Source organism: Salvelinus sp. IW2-2015, linkage group LG4q.1:29, assembly GCF_002910315.2.
Source record: "Salvelinus sp. IW2-2015 linkage group LG4q.1:29, ASM291031v2, whole genome shotgun sequence".
Lineage (NCBI taxonomy): Eukaryota > Metazoa > Chordata > Actinopteri > Salmoniformes > Salmonidae > Salvelinus > Salvelinus sp. IW2-2015.
Genome location: NC_036842.1, coordinates 49,891,504 through 49,906,487, shown reverse-complemented (window position 1 = coordinate 49,906,487; position 14,984 = coordinate 49,891,504). Strand labels below are relative to the sequence as shown.

The window sequence follows — 14,984 nt, the reverse complement described above, 5'->3', positions numbered from 1 at the left end:
TGAGGAGGAGGAACACACCTAAATTGAAACTGTTWGAAAATAACTTGAAATTGACAACTTGAAACATAGCCTATAGTTAATTAGCAGGCAGCACGGATTAACTGTCCTGTTGCGTAACAATCACATTTTGGAACAGTGAGTGCATTATGACATCACGTGCATAAAACTACTCACGCTGGGGCGACCAGTAGAGATATTTGGAACTTACGRCTGAAAAGGTTAAAGGCCTTTTCAAAATCTGCTATGAACACCAGGACTGGCTTCTTAGATGTTTTATGTTTGTCTATTATTTCTAGTAGTTGTTGTATATTAMCTCCAATGTAAAGTCCATGTAAAAAAACATGTCTTATCAGGATGAACAATACCTGGTAAAACATTTTGTGTGCTATTCATTTCGGTATAATTTTTACATCACAACATTGATCTATAACAGGCCTCCAGTTTTTTAGATGGACTGGATCTTTATCACCCGGGTCTTGTTTTAATAATAGTGAAGTAAGACCTTCCTGCTGAGTACCTGACAGACAACCATTTCTATAGGAGTAGTTAAAACAAGCTAATAACGGAGCTTTGAGTATATCAAAAAAGGCTTGATATACCTCCACGCCATCAAGCCATTGTAAGATGGCGCCGAAGAGGAAGGCAGACGTTTTACGTGTCCCCAATCTGTTGTGTTTTTTTGTTTGCATTGTTGGTAACTTATTTTTTTACTTATTTTGTACATAATGTTGCCGCTACCGTCTCGTATAACCAAAAATCCCTTCTGGACATCAGGACTACGATTACTCACCATGGACTAGCAGAATCCTTTTTTTRCCCTTTCACGACTCTGAAGAGCCCAAAGCGAAGGATACACTGCTTTCTCAGGAACAGGCACATATACCCGRGATTTGCGTGAAGAGGCGGCGGAGAAAAAGGGGCCAAAGGACAGGCTGCCTTCAGAGAATTCGAGGGCGATCGAATAAACCCCCACTTCCTTCCATTCTGCTAGCAAACGTGCAATCTTTGGAGAATAACATTGTGAGCTACGCGGAAGATTAAACTACCAACGGGACATTAAAAACTAACATCTTATGCTTCACGGTGTCGTGGCTGAACGACGACACTATCAACATACAGCTGGCTGGTTACAAGCTATACCAGCAGGATAGAACAGCTGCATCTGGTAAGACAAGGAATATGTATTTTTGTAAATAACAGCTGGAGCATGATATCTAAGGAAGTCTTAAGCAATTGCTCGCCTGAGGTAGAGTATCTCATGATAAGCTGTAGACCACACTATCTACCTAGAAAGTTTACATCTGTATTTTTCGTAGCTGTTTACATACCACCACAGTCAGAGGCTGGCACTAAGACAGCATTGAATGAGTCGTATTCCGCCATAAGCAAACAAGAAAACGCTCACCCAGAGACGGCGCTCCTAGTAGCCGGGGACTTTAATGCAGGGAAACTTAAATCCGTTCTACCAAATTTCTATCAACATGTTAAATGTGCAACCAGAGGGAAAAAAACTCTGGACCACCTATACTCCACACACAGAGACGCATACAAAGCTCTCCCTCGCCCTCCATTTGGAAAATCTGACCATAATTCTATCCTCCGGATTCCAGTTTACAGGCAAAAATGAAAGCAGGAAGCACCAGTGACTAGATCAATAAATAAGTGGTCAGATGAAGCAGATGCTAAACTACAGGACTGGTTTTCTAGCACAGACTGGAAAATGTTCAGGGATTCCTCGGATTGCATTGAGGAGTACACCATATCAGTCATTGGCCTCATCAATAAGTGCATCGATGACGTCGTCCCCACAGTGACCGTACGTACATACCCCAACCAGAAGCCATGGATTACAGGCAGCATCCACACTGAGCTAAAGGCAAGAGCTGCCGCTTTCAAGGAGCGGAACTTTAACCCAGAAGCTTATAAGAAATCCCGCTATGCCCTCCGACGAACCATCAAACAGGCAAAGCATCAATACAGGACAAAGATCAAATCGTACTACACCGGCTCTGACACTCGTCGGATGTGGCAGGGCTTGCAACCTATTATAGACTACAAAGGGAAGCACAGCCGAAGGGCGACCCAGTGACTCAAGCCTACCAGACGAGCTAAAACTACTTCTATGCTTGCTTTGAGGCAAATAACGCTGAACATGCATGAGAGCACCAGCTGTTCCGGAAGACTGTGTGATCACGCTCTCCGCAGCCGACGAGAGTAAGACCTTTAAACAGGTCAACATCACAAGGCCGCATGGACAGACAGATTACCAGGACATGTACAGTGAGCATGCGCTGACCAACTGGCAAGTGTCTTCAGTCTTCACTGACATTTTCAACCTCTCCCTGTCCGAGTCTGTAATACCAACATGTTATAAGCAGACCGCCATAGTGCCTGTGCCAAAAAACACCAAGGTAACCTGCCTAAATGACTACCGGCCCGTAGCACTCACGTCTATAGCCATAAATGCTTTGAAAAGGCTGGTCATGGCTCACATCAACACCATTATCCAGAACCCTAGACCCACTCAACTTGCATACAGCCCCAACAGATGATGCAATCTCTATTGCACTCCACACTGCCCTTTCGCACCTGGACAAAAGGAACACCTATGTGAGAATGCTATTCATTGACTACAGCTCAGCGTTCAACACCATAGTCCCTCAAAGCTCATCCCTAAGCTAAATACCCTGGGACTAAACACCTCCCTCCGCAACTGGATCCTGGACTTCATGACAGGCCGCCCCCAGGTGGTAAGGGTAGGTAACAACATATCCGTCACGCTGATCCTCAACACAGGGCCCTCAGGGGGTGCGTGCTCAGTCCCCTCCTGCACTCCCTGTTCACTCATGACTGCACGGCCAGGCACGACTCCAAAACCATCATTAAGTTTGCTGATGACAAACAGTGGTAGGCCTGATCACCGACAATGATGAGACAGCCTATAGGGAAGAGGTCATTGACATGGCCGCGTGGTGCCAGGTCAACAACCTCTTCCTCAACGTGATCAAGACAAAGTAGATGATTGTGGACTACAAGAAAAGAGGACCGAGCACACCCCCATTCTCATCGACGGGGCAGCAGTGGAGCAGGTTGAGAGCGTCAAGTTCCTTGGTGTCCATATCACCAACAAACTAACATGGTCCAAGCACACCAAGACAGTCGTGAAGAGGGCACGACAAAAACTATTCCCCCTCAGGATACTGAAAAGATTTGGCATGGGTCCTCAGATCCTCAAAAGTTATACAGCTGCACCATCGAGGGACCCTGACTGGTTGCATCACTGCCTGGTTTGGCAACTGCTTGGCCTCCGACCGCAAGGCACTACAGAGGTGGCACGAACAGCCCAGTACATCACTGGGGCCAAGCTTCCTGCCATCTAGGACCTCTATACCGGCAGTGTCAGTGGAAGGCCTGAAAATTGTCCAAGACTCCAGCCCCTCTAGTCATAGACTGTTTTCTCTGCTACCGCACGGCAAGCGGTACCGAGCGACAAGTCTAGGTCCAAGAGGCTTCTAAACAGCTTCAACCCCAAGGCATAAGACTGGCTACCCAGACTATTTGCATTGCCCCCCCCCACCCAACTAACCGGTGCCCCGCACATTGACTTGTACCGGTACCCCCCTGTATATAGTCTCGCTATTGTTGTTTTACTGCTGCTCTTAAATGACTTGTTACTTTCCTCTTATTCTTGTCCATATTTTTTGGAACTGCATTGTTGGTTTGAGGCTCGTAAGTAAGCATTTCACTGTTGTATTCGGCGTACGTGACTAATAAAATTGGATTTTCCAGACTGAAAGGATTTAATAGCCTCAAATTATTCCTCTGTAATTCGGCCTTCGCACTGATATTTTTGTGCATTTGTTAACTTTATCATTTTTATTGTTATTATTATGAAATAATAATGAGTTCCTGCAAATRATTTTAGATAGCGTTCCTGTGTTGAAGATTCAGGATGAATTTGGTGTATTTTTCTCCATATTCCATCTAGTTTGCTTCATTTTTTTGTAATATATTACATTAGATTGTTGAGCCAATGCCACAGATGTTAGAAAATTGAGTCAGGATATTATGTGTGTAGTAGATCGGAGTAGGTTGATGTGTGTGATATTGGATGTGATTAAGAGCAAGACTATAATGTGCAAATAAATAATAACCCAGCCAATTTGCATGGTTGAGTGTCTGTGTGTAACATGAAGGGAGTGTAGTCTTAATAGTCAGGATGATAATTGTAATCCACATTGTATCAACATCATAGTTGCATTAAATATCATTTTCATAGAAAAACACAACCCAGTATTTCCATAGTAATTGAGGTTTCACATGATTATGAAACCGAGACCCCGTACAAGATGTTATTATTCCCCAACATCCCCGTTCTGCCATCTTCCTATTGCTTGTTGGAAACATAGATAAACATGTAGACCAAGATACACAAAAACATATTGAATTATAGGAAGTTCTCGACAGTAGAGAGAGCAGAGAGATCAATTCTGTATGTTTGTATGTGTGAGTGTAAGTGAGTGTAATTGAGTGTGTGAGTGTCCGGTGGATAGCTAGCTATATAAATTGTTCCCTTTCCTAAATTAGCCATGGATGGATATGGGGATTTGGACTTGTGGTTTTACTTAATTCTCCGTGTTGGTCAAAGATTATAACGGCGATTCTGATCCAACCATAAATTCATACATTGTGCCCCTCCAACATGTAGCTAGATGTAGTATGCTAATGTTAACTAGCCGGCTCATTATTGCCCATGACAGGAAGTTAGCTAGCGAGCAAGCATTTTAACCAGGTAGCCCAGGACAACAAAAACMAAAAGTGTGTACTGTATGAGAGTCATAGACCGTTTCGTCAACATGAAAGAGAGGAGGATGGCATTGGCGTTTCTCTACAAGTAGTCTACAMGTTTTTTTCTACTTGAACGAAAACACGCACACATAGAAATCAGAACCATGGACAGCCACATCATATTTTGCTTATGTTGYTTGGACTAAATCGTTTTTGGTAGCTTTTAGTTGTCACTGTATTAGACTAAGCATAGGTGATTTGATGGTGTTGAAGTTGAAATGGTGCTGAAATAGTGGAGGCAGATCCTGTTTTTTTTGCGATAACTATGGTTCTAAATCAATAGCTGTTTAGGAGTCTGAAAATGTCTGAAACATTAACTTGCTTGACAATGCTGTAGAGGTCATATAACTGAGATATATAAACATTTTGTGGACTTAACCAGACAGATGTTGCTCTATGTGTTTTTGATGAAATAAAGGTGTGGTTTAATTTTTTCTGCCACTGTGTCTTCTTATTGTCTCAGCCTTAGGCCTATATATCATAGTGGCAAGGCATATGAACTAACAGGTTCTAGAGCAAACAACTCAATTACCACAACACATAGGTTGTAATATGGCATTMTTTCCCCTGGCTTGGCTTCCCCAGTGATTTTACCCACGCACCGCTATACTGTAAAAATCCAGGGGAGACGATGAGTGCCACGAACCCGAGCAGCCGTGGCCAATGGTAAAAAAGAAACTGCCATATTATTGGGGGAACAGTCATTGGTCACTCTTATCAATGTCAGCTTCGTTACACTAACCCCACCATACGGGAAATACGTCTATGAGTGTGGCTCAAACTCAGGACAGCAAATCTGCAACCATAAGCACTGCTACAAGGAAGCTAGTTCCCTTGGGAGAGCCAGGATTGTAACAATAACCAGATTGCCTTGCATTGTTATCACAAAAATATAGCATTGAATAAAATGTGATGGTTGATTGCGATTTCACCACGCCTCTTGACTTGAGTCATCCAATCAAATATAGAGAAGTCTGAAGGCGACTAAAAGGAACACGTTAAGTAGTCTCGGAACCCACTTACCCTGGCCCTTCTAGCGTCAGGTAGCATGGTTGTCCAGGCAAATACTGTGACATATGCTCTCGCACACTGCATATCATTAAGTTCTTGGCAAAAGGCTGAGCCAACCTACTAAAAGCACACACTAGCTTGGTTTAAGATAGACACCCTGTTAGCCAACTAATGTTGGATAGCAATATCATCAAGTCACTTCCTAGGGAAACAGAGGACAAGTGTACAAGCATTGGCATWGAATAGCCATACTAGCAAATTGAAAGGAATAGCTATATATGCTGCTAATGTTAACAATTAACYTTACTCTTTAAAACGGCTTGTTAAATGGCTAAGATGAAAATAGATGGCGGTTAAACATTATTCCCTAAAATGCACACATTGCATTAGGGCATTTCATAAATGTCTACTTCTTAGGATAATTTGCTAGCTATGGCTAACGTTAGCTAATACCATTTTAGGACAAGAGCCGAATAACTCGTGGGTGCTTGTGTTGAAATAGCTGCTCCTCCTGGGTCTTCAGACAAAGAGGGGTTCGCCAAAGCAATGCATGAAAGCAGTTGTTAGCCAGATAAGCTAACTGTTAGCTAGCTAGCGCCCTTTCCAGGTTAGCATTAGCTAAGGAAGCTAGCTCGCGCGCTAGTTACGTCCCGCGTTTCTAAAGTAACGTTATAGAAAACATTCCTACACTAGTATAAACTTAATGTTGTTAACTTACCCCACTTGCCAACACCAATCCAACGAATGTTTATGTACACTCCATAGATCCTGATAGTAAAGGTAAAACCACTTTGATGACCCCCAACGTGCTAAAATTCACAGACAAATCAATCAACGCGCTCCCAAGAAATCCCAACAGCAGAGAKAAGGAAATGCCAATTCACTGGACTGCAGCCATCATCACACGTTGAGATCCTGTTAAAAATTGAAATATACCGGTTACGATGGGCATTTCAAATTAAGTTTCAAGCCTGGTTGGAAATATAGCACATCCTTTCTGTAGTCCGAATTGTAAATTCCGATATTCCGGTGGTTTCCACCAGTTTTATTACTGGACTTGATTTCGCTGAATCTCTAATATCTAATTGCTGTTTATCTTTCAATGCTGAGGGGAGCGAATACAATGTAACCAACAAGCAGAACGAGTCATTTGCAAATTCAGGAATGAGAGCCTTGTGGAATGAACCGCTAGGGGAGGTACACTACTAGCTGAGAAGTACCGGAACTGGAGTTTAAAGGGGATTGGGGATGTTGGGGAATGACTCTCCAATGCCTACGATAATTTGATTATTGGCATGACAGGAACAATATGGTTATATATATGGTAAATACGTGGCAGCAAAAAGAGACACAGCTACATTAATGATAATTGGCTGTCAAAATGCACACGTGTATGTTGTGCTTGATATGAGATAACAAGGCAACGCTACAAAATATTTAGTTGAAATACAAATAACAAGAAATAAAATAAAAATATTGATGTCTGATTTTATATAACTTTATACAATATTATCCACATTGAGTTTGTTTCAAATAAATTCAACAAAAAAAWGATTTTCAGAATTCTGTTTCAACTTTATAGATTGTACGCAGAGTGCAATTGTGTCTTTATGTTTCTTTCCTCGGGTTGATAGTACAGCTATGGATACCAAGGATTGTGTAAAATACCAAAAACAGTACAAATCAAATCACATTTTATTTGTCACGTGCGTTGTAACAACAGGTGTAGACTAACAGTGAAATGCTTACTTAAGGGGCCCTTCCCAACAATGCAGAGACAGATTTTTTTTTTGAAATAATAGAAAAATAATAACACAAGGAATAAAAACACAATGAGTAACGACAACTTGGCTAAATACAAGGGGTACCAGTTCTGAGCCAAAGTGCAGGGTTACGTATATGTAAACAGACCATAAATGTCTCAATTTTTTGTTTTCTTGGGAAGCTGTGAGTTTTATTATATGATACAATATCAGTACTTGTTGCATTTAGAACTTGTCTAAGTCCTATCATCAACTGATTTCAGACAGTGTATGGCTGTGGATTTACTGCATTGTTTGAACTGCATATTGGCAGTTAATTTGAAAAATMTATAATAATAATAATAATCATCATAATATATTTAATTTGTATAGCACTTTTCATTACAGTTTCATTACAAAGCTCTACTAAGAAAAAATAAATATATATACGATAAAAACAACATACATTTAGAATCAAGGCATGTAAAATAGCGGTAACACATTACTTGACACCCAGCTTCATAACACGTTATGACAAAGTCATAACCATGTCATAACATCTGACATAACTTGCCAGAGCCTGTCATAATATGGTCATAACACTYTCATGACCCATATATTTACACCTGTTGTGGCATATATRGTTATTCTATGGCTGGTTATGACACCTACAWAAGAGTGTCAAAACCATAATTTATTCAAATGTATTTTGTCCCTYCCTAGAAGTTTCTTAAGTCCATGGTTGTTGTTGTAATTAATTCTTTACAGTCATGTTTGTTTTCATCATATTTTAAATAACTTCATGACACTTTCAAGAAGCATTATGACCGTCCGGTGTCATTATCACGTACTTACCCTTATGTCAGTCATCAGTCAAATAGAGGGTGTCTTGTCCTGCACCTGAAATCTGCTCCTGCATTCACCCAGTTATAAGAAACAAAGCATTTGAGGTAGGTGCATGTCTGACATAAATGTGTGCGCAATTACAATGATAATTTAATATGGTCAATTTCAGAAAATGTTATATAACATTATACTGTTGACAAATAGGCTATGGTGTAATGGAATGTTTTGCCTTGTGTGGTAGGTTTTTTGGGTTTTGACACTCTTATGTAGGTGTCATAACCAGCCATAAAATAACGCAATATATGTCACAACAGGTCCAAATGTATGTATCATGACAGTGTTATAACCATATTATGAGAAGTTATGTCAGCTGTTATGACATATTATGACATGMTTATGACTGGTCATAARGTGTTATGGCACTGGGTGTCAAGTAAAGGGTTACCAAAATAGCAATAGTGGGCTAGGTGCTAAATCCATTTTAGATTGGGGCTAGGACTGGGGAAATTACAGTCTGTAAAAGTGGATTTTAAGGCCGGTTTTAAATGTTCAATGTGATGGAGCGGCTCTCAGATGGTCAGGAAGAGCATTCTATAGGCGAGTGGTAGAAGGCTCAGTKCCCCATAGTTTGGAGATGTGTCTCGGGGACTTGAAACAGTAGAGAGTGGCGAGCAGAGAGTGCGGGGTGGTTTGCTGATTGAGATTAAGTCGCTGATGTAGATGGGGCTCAATCCATTCAAGGCTTTAAACACAAGCATGAGAATTTTGAAGTTTATCCTGTAGTTGACCGGTAGCCAGTGGAGTTGGGCCAGGATCGGGGTGATGTGGTCTGGCCAGAACCCTAGCAGCACTGCTCTGGATTAGTTGGAGCCTCTGTAGTGATTTGGCTGGGAGGCCCCCAAACAGCGCATTGCCGTAGTCAATCRGAGAGAAGATGAGGGTGTGGATGAGTTTCTCTGCATTTGGCTGGGAGAGTGATGGTATGACCCGGGCAATGTTTTTAAYATGGAAAAATTATGTTTTAAATATTTGTTTTATTTGMGCATCGAAGGACAGAGAAGGATCCAACTTGACTCCTAGGTTGGAGATGAAACAGGACAGGTGGATGGCCTGGCTGTTGATTGTAGGGCAGATGTTTCCAGCACCGATGACCTGCTTGGGTGTCGCAACAAACATAGCATTAGTCTTGCTGCTGAGTTTAGCTAGGGCAGAGATAATGTCCGGTTTGATGTTAATGTAGACATGGGTATCGTCAGTATAGCAGTTGAAATTTAAGTTATAATCTCTGAGGATTTGGCCAAGAGGAAGCATGCAAGTTTAAAACAGTATAGGCCCCAGCACTGACCCCTGTGGGACACCGCATGTGACTGCAGACWCCTCCGATCTGGACTCTACAATAGTGATATATTGCTTCCTGTTGGAGAGGTAGGAGGAGAACCAGTTTAGAGCTGTTCCAGAGACAGCAGTGTGCTCTCTGAGACGCAGCAGGAGGATGATGTGGTTTACGTTGTCAAAAGCAGCACTGAGATCTAAGGAAGTGAATGCTAGAAGATCCTGACAAAGCAGCCATTTGTAGGTTGTTGGTAACGATGACCAGAGCTGTTTTGGTGATGTGCAAGGGCCGGAAGCCAGACTAGAAAACCTSGTACAACGGATTAGATGACAGYTGCGATTGAAGCTGGATTGCAACCACTTTCTCCTTTTTTATGAATGATAATGGATTCATTCCTCTTAAACTGTCTGACTAGCTAGCTAACAAACATACAGTGCAGATACATTCCTAAAATAAATTATTATTATTACATAATATCTTTTCACAGCACTGGCAAACCATAGTTGACCAACTCCCTTTACAAAATGGCTGACCTTTATCCCATTATAAGAAGGTTCATGTGTATTCTAGTATTCAAATTCCTAATTCTATGGGGAATCATCTCTGCAGCTCTCCAAGGCAGAGGGCACAGGGAGGCCAGGCGAAACTGAATTAATGGGATAATTTTCACACAGTGAGAGCGGCAGTCAGGGCCGGCACTCCATCTTCTCATCGCCTCCTCCGCTCTGTGCACACTGCACTCATGCTGGCTTACGATTCATCCACACACACAGGAACAGCTTCCATTTTGAAGAAGGCAGGGCTCGTTTTTTTCTTTCTCTCTCATTCTGCCTTTTTTTCTCCTCTCTCACTCATCATCACACCTTTCTCTCTCGCCTTTCTCTCTCCATCAATCGCTCTCCATCTCTCTCTCTCCCCCTCCTCTCTCTCCCCCCATCTCTCCTCTTACCATGGTTTGAGTGCTGAACAGCAGACTACACAATAAGAGAACAGAGATCGGAGGCTTCAAGCCGCGCTGTCTGTCAGGCACACAGGGCTGCAGTCCTAAATTAACTGGCTGTATCAGGAACACACATTTCCCTTGCTTACAGTTGTAAATCAGTCATTAGGATGACAGATCTATGAGCTAGATTCAAGACCACAACGGCTCAGATGCTTGAATGTGACACATTGTACCTGGTGGGGAGAACGGGATCAGATAAATCAACAAGCTTGTTAAAGAAAAGCAGCCACTCGGATCACCTGTGTGGGAGTATGTGTGTGTGTGTGCATGTGCAAGTAGAACGAACATGTTGACTCACCCTACTTGTAGAGAAATGTCAATGACATGCCCCTATCTTTCATGTTGCCGAAACGGTCTGTGACTCTGTCATATAGTACACGCTTTTAGTTTTTGTTGTCCTAGGCTACCTGGCTAAAATGCTTGCTCGCAAGCCTAACTTTCTTTCATGGGCAACGATGTGCCTGACCAACTAGTTAACATTAACCTAGTACATCTAGCTACATATTGAACTTCCATCCTCTCAGGCCAGGGGCACAATGTATGAATTTATGGTTGGATAAGAATCGCTGTTATTATTGGTTTTTGGTTATTGGTTATTATTGGTTAATTATTGTTACATTGTTATTTTTATTCGATTTATTTCGCCTTATTAAACCAGGTAGGCAAGTTGAGAACAAGTTCTCATTTACATTGCGACCTGGCAAGGGAGGCAAAATAAATTGAGCCTCTTGCGAATTGAAGGAAAATTATGAAACAGAGAGACGAAATATACATGATGTTATATGTTTTTTATTAGTAATTTTTTTTAGCCGAAGATTGGCTTCCCTTGGCATATTTGTATCACATTTATGTAAGACCCAGAAGCAGACGGTGTAGAAGTAACAACCACAGGGGTAGGCAAACGACAGATCAAGGCAGGCAGTGGTCAGTAATCCAGAAGGGTGTAAAGGGTCCAGAACGGCAGGCAGTTAGTGCTGAACAAGGATTAAATAATCAGAACGGTGGGGTAAGGTACAAAACGGCAGGCAGTCTCAGGGTCAGGGCAGGAAAACGGTCAAACCGGGAAGGACTGGAAAACAGGACCAGGAAAACAGGCAGGAGCAGGGAAACAAAAAGGTTTTATGATCAACAGACTGGCAACGACAAACAAAGAACACAGGTATGGTGTGACAATATGAGACACACCACTGAAGTTTCGGAACAATTTTCTCCATGAAAGTTAAACTCAGACATCTCAGAATTCACAAAGTCAAATACAGACGGCGCATCTCGCCCACTTGACACTTCAAAGTAGCCCAAGGAATGTTCCTGAATAAAGCCCTGATCATCCACATACATGATGTCTGTGGTTTCATCCATTTGCCATGCAGAAACATTTGCTGCGTCAACCTCTCTTTTAATCTCACTTTTAATGGATGATGGAATGGAAGCTATCAAATCATTCTGAATTGATTTCGGCATCCCAGAGAAGACAGTAGAAACGTCCATAAGGAAAGCATCATAACGTGCAATTACTTCTGCAAGCTCCTGCAAGCTCCTTGTTAATTTTAAATAATGAGCCATTATTAACAATTACAATTCTCAGGACGAAGCAACGTGCCCCCTAGTAAAAGCTCTTACATGCCCCAAAATGCAGTTTCCCTGTTTTTTCTTACCTTCTCGTTGTGTTGTGCWGTTCGAATAAGCAGACGTTCGTCCATTACATGATCGATGTTGGCTTTAACCCAGAAGTTTGTGCAATGAACGGGGTTCTTCAACAAAAAATTCACTATGTTGTCGTTAGCATTAGCTAGCAGTGTTGACAATTTAGCAACTTTGTTGCTATATTTAGCTATACTTAACAAAAATATAAACGCAACATGTAAAGTGTTGGTACTATGTTTCATGAGCTGAAATAAAAGATACCAGAAATGTTCCAGATGCACAAAAAGCTTCTCTCAAATGTTGTGCACAAATTAGTTTACATCCCTGTCAGTGAGCATTTCTCCTTTGCAAAGATCATACATCCACCTGACAGGTGTGGCATATCAAGAAGCTGATTAAACAGCATGATCATTACCACTCTAAAATMTGCAGATTTGTTACACAACACAATGTGACAGATGTCTCAAGTTTTGAGGGAGCGTGCAATTGGCATGCTGACTGCAGGAATGTCCACCAGAGCTGTTGCCAGAGAATTTAATATGAATTTCTCTACCATGAGCCACAACCAATGTCATTTTAGAAAAGGGGGTCAGTGTGTCCAACTGGGCTCACAACCGCAGACCACGTGTGACCACGCCAGCCCCCCCTGAGGCCCATTATCGTGCCAGTTATCCGCCACCATCACCTCATGCTTCAGCATGATAATGCACGGCCCCATGTCGCAAGGTCCTGTAAACAACRCCGGGATGCTGAAAATGTCCCAGGTCTTCCATAGGCTGCATACTCACCAAACATGTCACCCATTGAGCATGTTTGGGATGCTCTGGAKTGACGTGTACGACAGCGTGTTCCAGTTCCCGCCAATATCCAACAACTTCATACAGCTATTGAAGAGGAATGGGACAACATTCCACAGGCCACAATCAACAGCCTGATCAACTCTATGTGAAGGAGATGTGTCGCGCTGCATGAGGCAAATGGTGGTCACGCCAGATATTGACTGGTTTTCTGATCCCCTCCCCTCCCTTTTTTTAAAGGTATCTGTGACCAACAGATGCATATCTGTATTCCCAGTCATGTGAAATCCATATATTCGGGCCTAATTGACTGACTACTGTAGGCCTTCATTGCAAAACAGTGTGTTTAAATCAGATATGTGCTGACAGGAGAATATATTTAGTTTAATTGTATCTAATACGGATAACTTTTTTAATGTTTCATTATTTTCATGAAATTTACTGAGTAAAATGGTCCTCCCCTTTCTCCCCTGGGGAGCCTCCACTGACACACTCACACAGTTTGTTATTCTATCCTTGTGGGGACTTAAAACTGATTTCCATTCAAAATCCAATTTTCCCTAACCCTAAACCTAACCTTAACCCATAACCCGAAACTCTAACTCCTAACCTGACCTATTCACTAACCCCTTACCCTAATTCTAACCCTAATTCTAACCATAACCTCTAAGCTTCAAATAGCCTTTTTCCTAATGGGGACATGGGAAATGTCCCCACAAGGGAAAATTTTCATTGTTTTACTATACTTGTGGGGACTTTTGGTCCTGGAATGGTGCTGGAACTCCTGCTTTCTTCGGAACTTGCGGAAACTCTCAGTGGTTCTAAATCAATGGTTGTTTAGTAGTCCGAAAATATCGGAAACAATAACTTGATTGACCAGGCTGTAGATCATATAACTGTTATATAATTGTGTGTGTATATACAGTTGAAGTCGGAAGTTTACATACACTTTAGCCAAATACATATAAACTCAGTTTCTCACAATTCCTGACATTTAATCCAAGTACAAAATTCCCTGTCTTAGGTCAGTTAGGATCACCACTTTATTTTAAGAATGTGAAATGTCAGAATAATAGTAGAGAGAATTATTTATTTCAGCTTTTATTTATTTCATCACATTCCCAGTGGGTCAGAAGTTTACATACACTAAATTCGTATTTGGTATCATTGCCTTTAAATTGTCTAACTTGGGTCAAACGTTTTGGGTAGCCTTCCACAAGCTTCCCACAATAAGTTGGGTGAATTTTGGCTCATTCCTCCTGACAGAGCTGGTGTAACTGAGTCATGTTTGTAGGCCTCCTTGCTCGCACGCTTTTTCAGTTCTGCCCATAAATTTTCTATAGGATTGAGGTCAGGACGTTGTGATGGCCACTCCAATACCTTGACTTTGTTGAAGCAACTGAGTTGAAAGGTAGGCCTTGAAATACTCCACAGGTACCCTCCAATTGACTCAAATTATGTCAATTAGCCTATCAGAAGCTTCTAAAAGCCATGACATCAATTTTTCTGGAATTTTCGCAAGCTGTTTAAAGGCACAGTCAACTTAGTGTATGTTAACTTCTGATCCACGGGAATTGGGTGATACAGTGAATTATAAGTGAAATAATCTGTCTTTAAACAATTGTTTGGAAAAATTACTTGTGTCATGCAACAAGTAATGTCCTAACCGATTGCCAAAAACTAGAGTTTGTTAGAGATTTGTGGGAGTGGTTGAAAAAAAAAGTTTTTAATGAACTCCAACCTAAGTGTAGTACACTTCC

General features: G+C 41.6%; 1 protein-coding gene across 1 annotated transcript in view; it reads right to left on the bottom strand.

The window, feature by feature from the left end:
* znf609a (zinc finger protein 609a) overlaps window positions 1-7,006 on the bottom strand; it is a 176,468-nt gene extending 169,462 nt beyond the window's left edge. Inside the window, exon 1 of the mRNA XM_023984907.2 lies at window positions 6,578-7,006. The gene's annotated coding sequence lies outside the window, so the exon portion shown is untranslated. The remainder of the gene's footprint in view (window positions 1-6,577) is intronic.
* Between the last annotated feature and the right edge of the window lie 7,978 nt (window positions 7,007-14,984).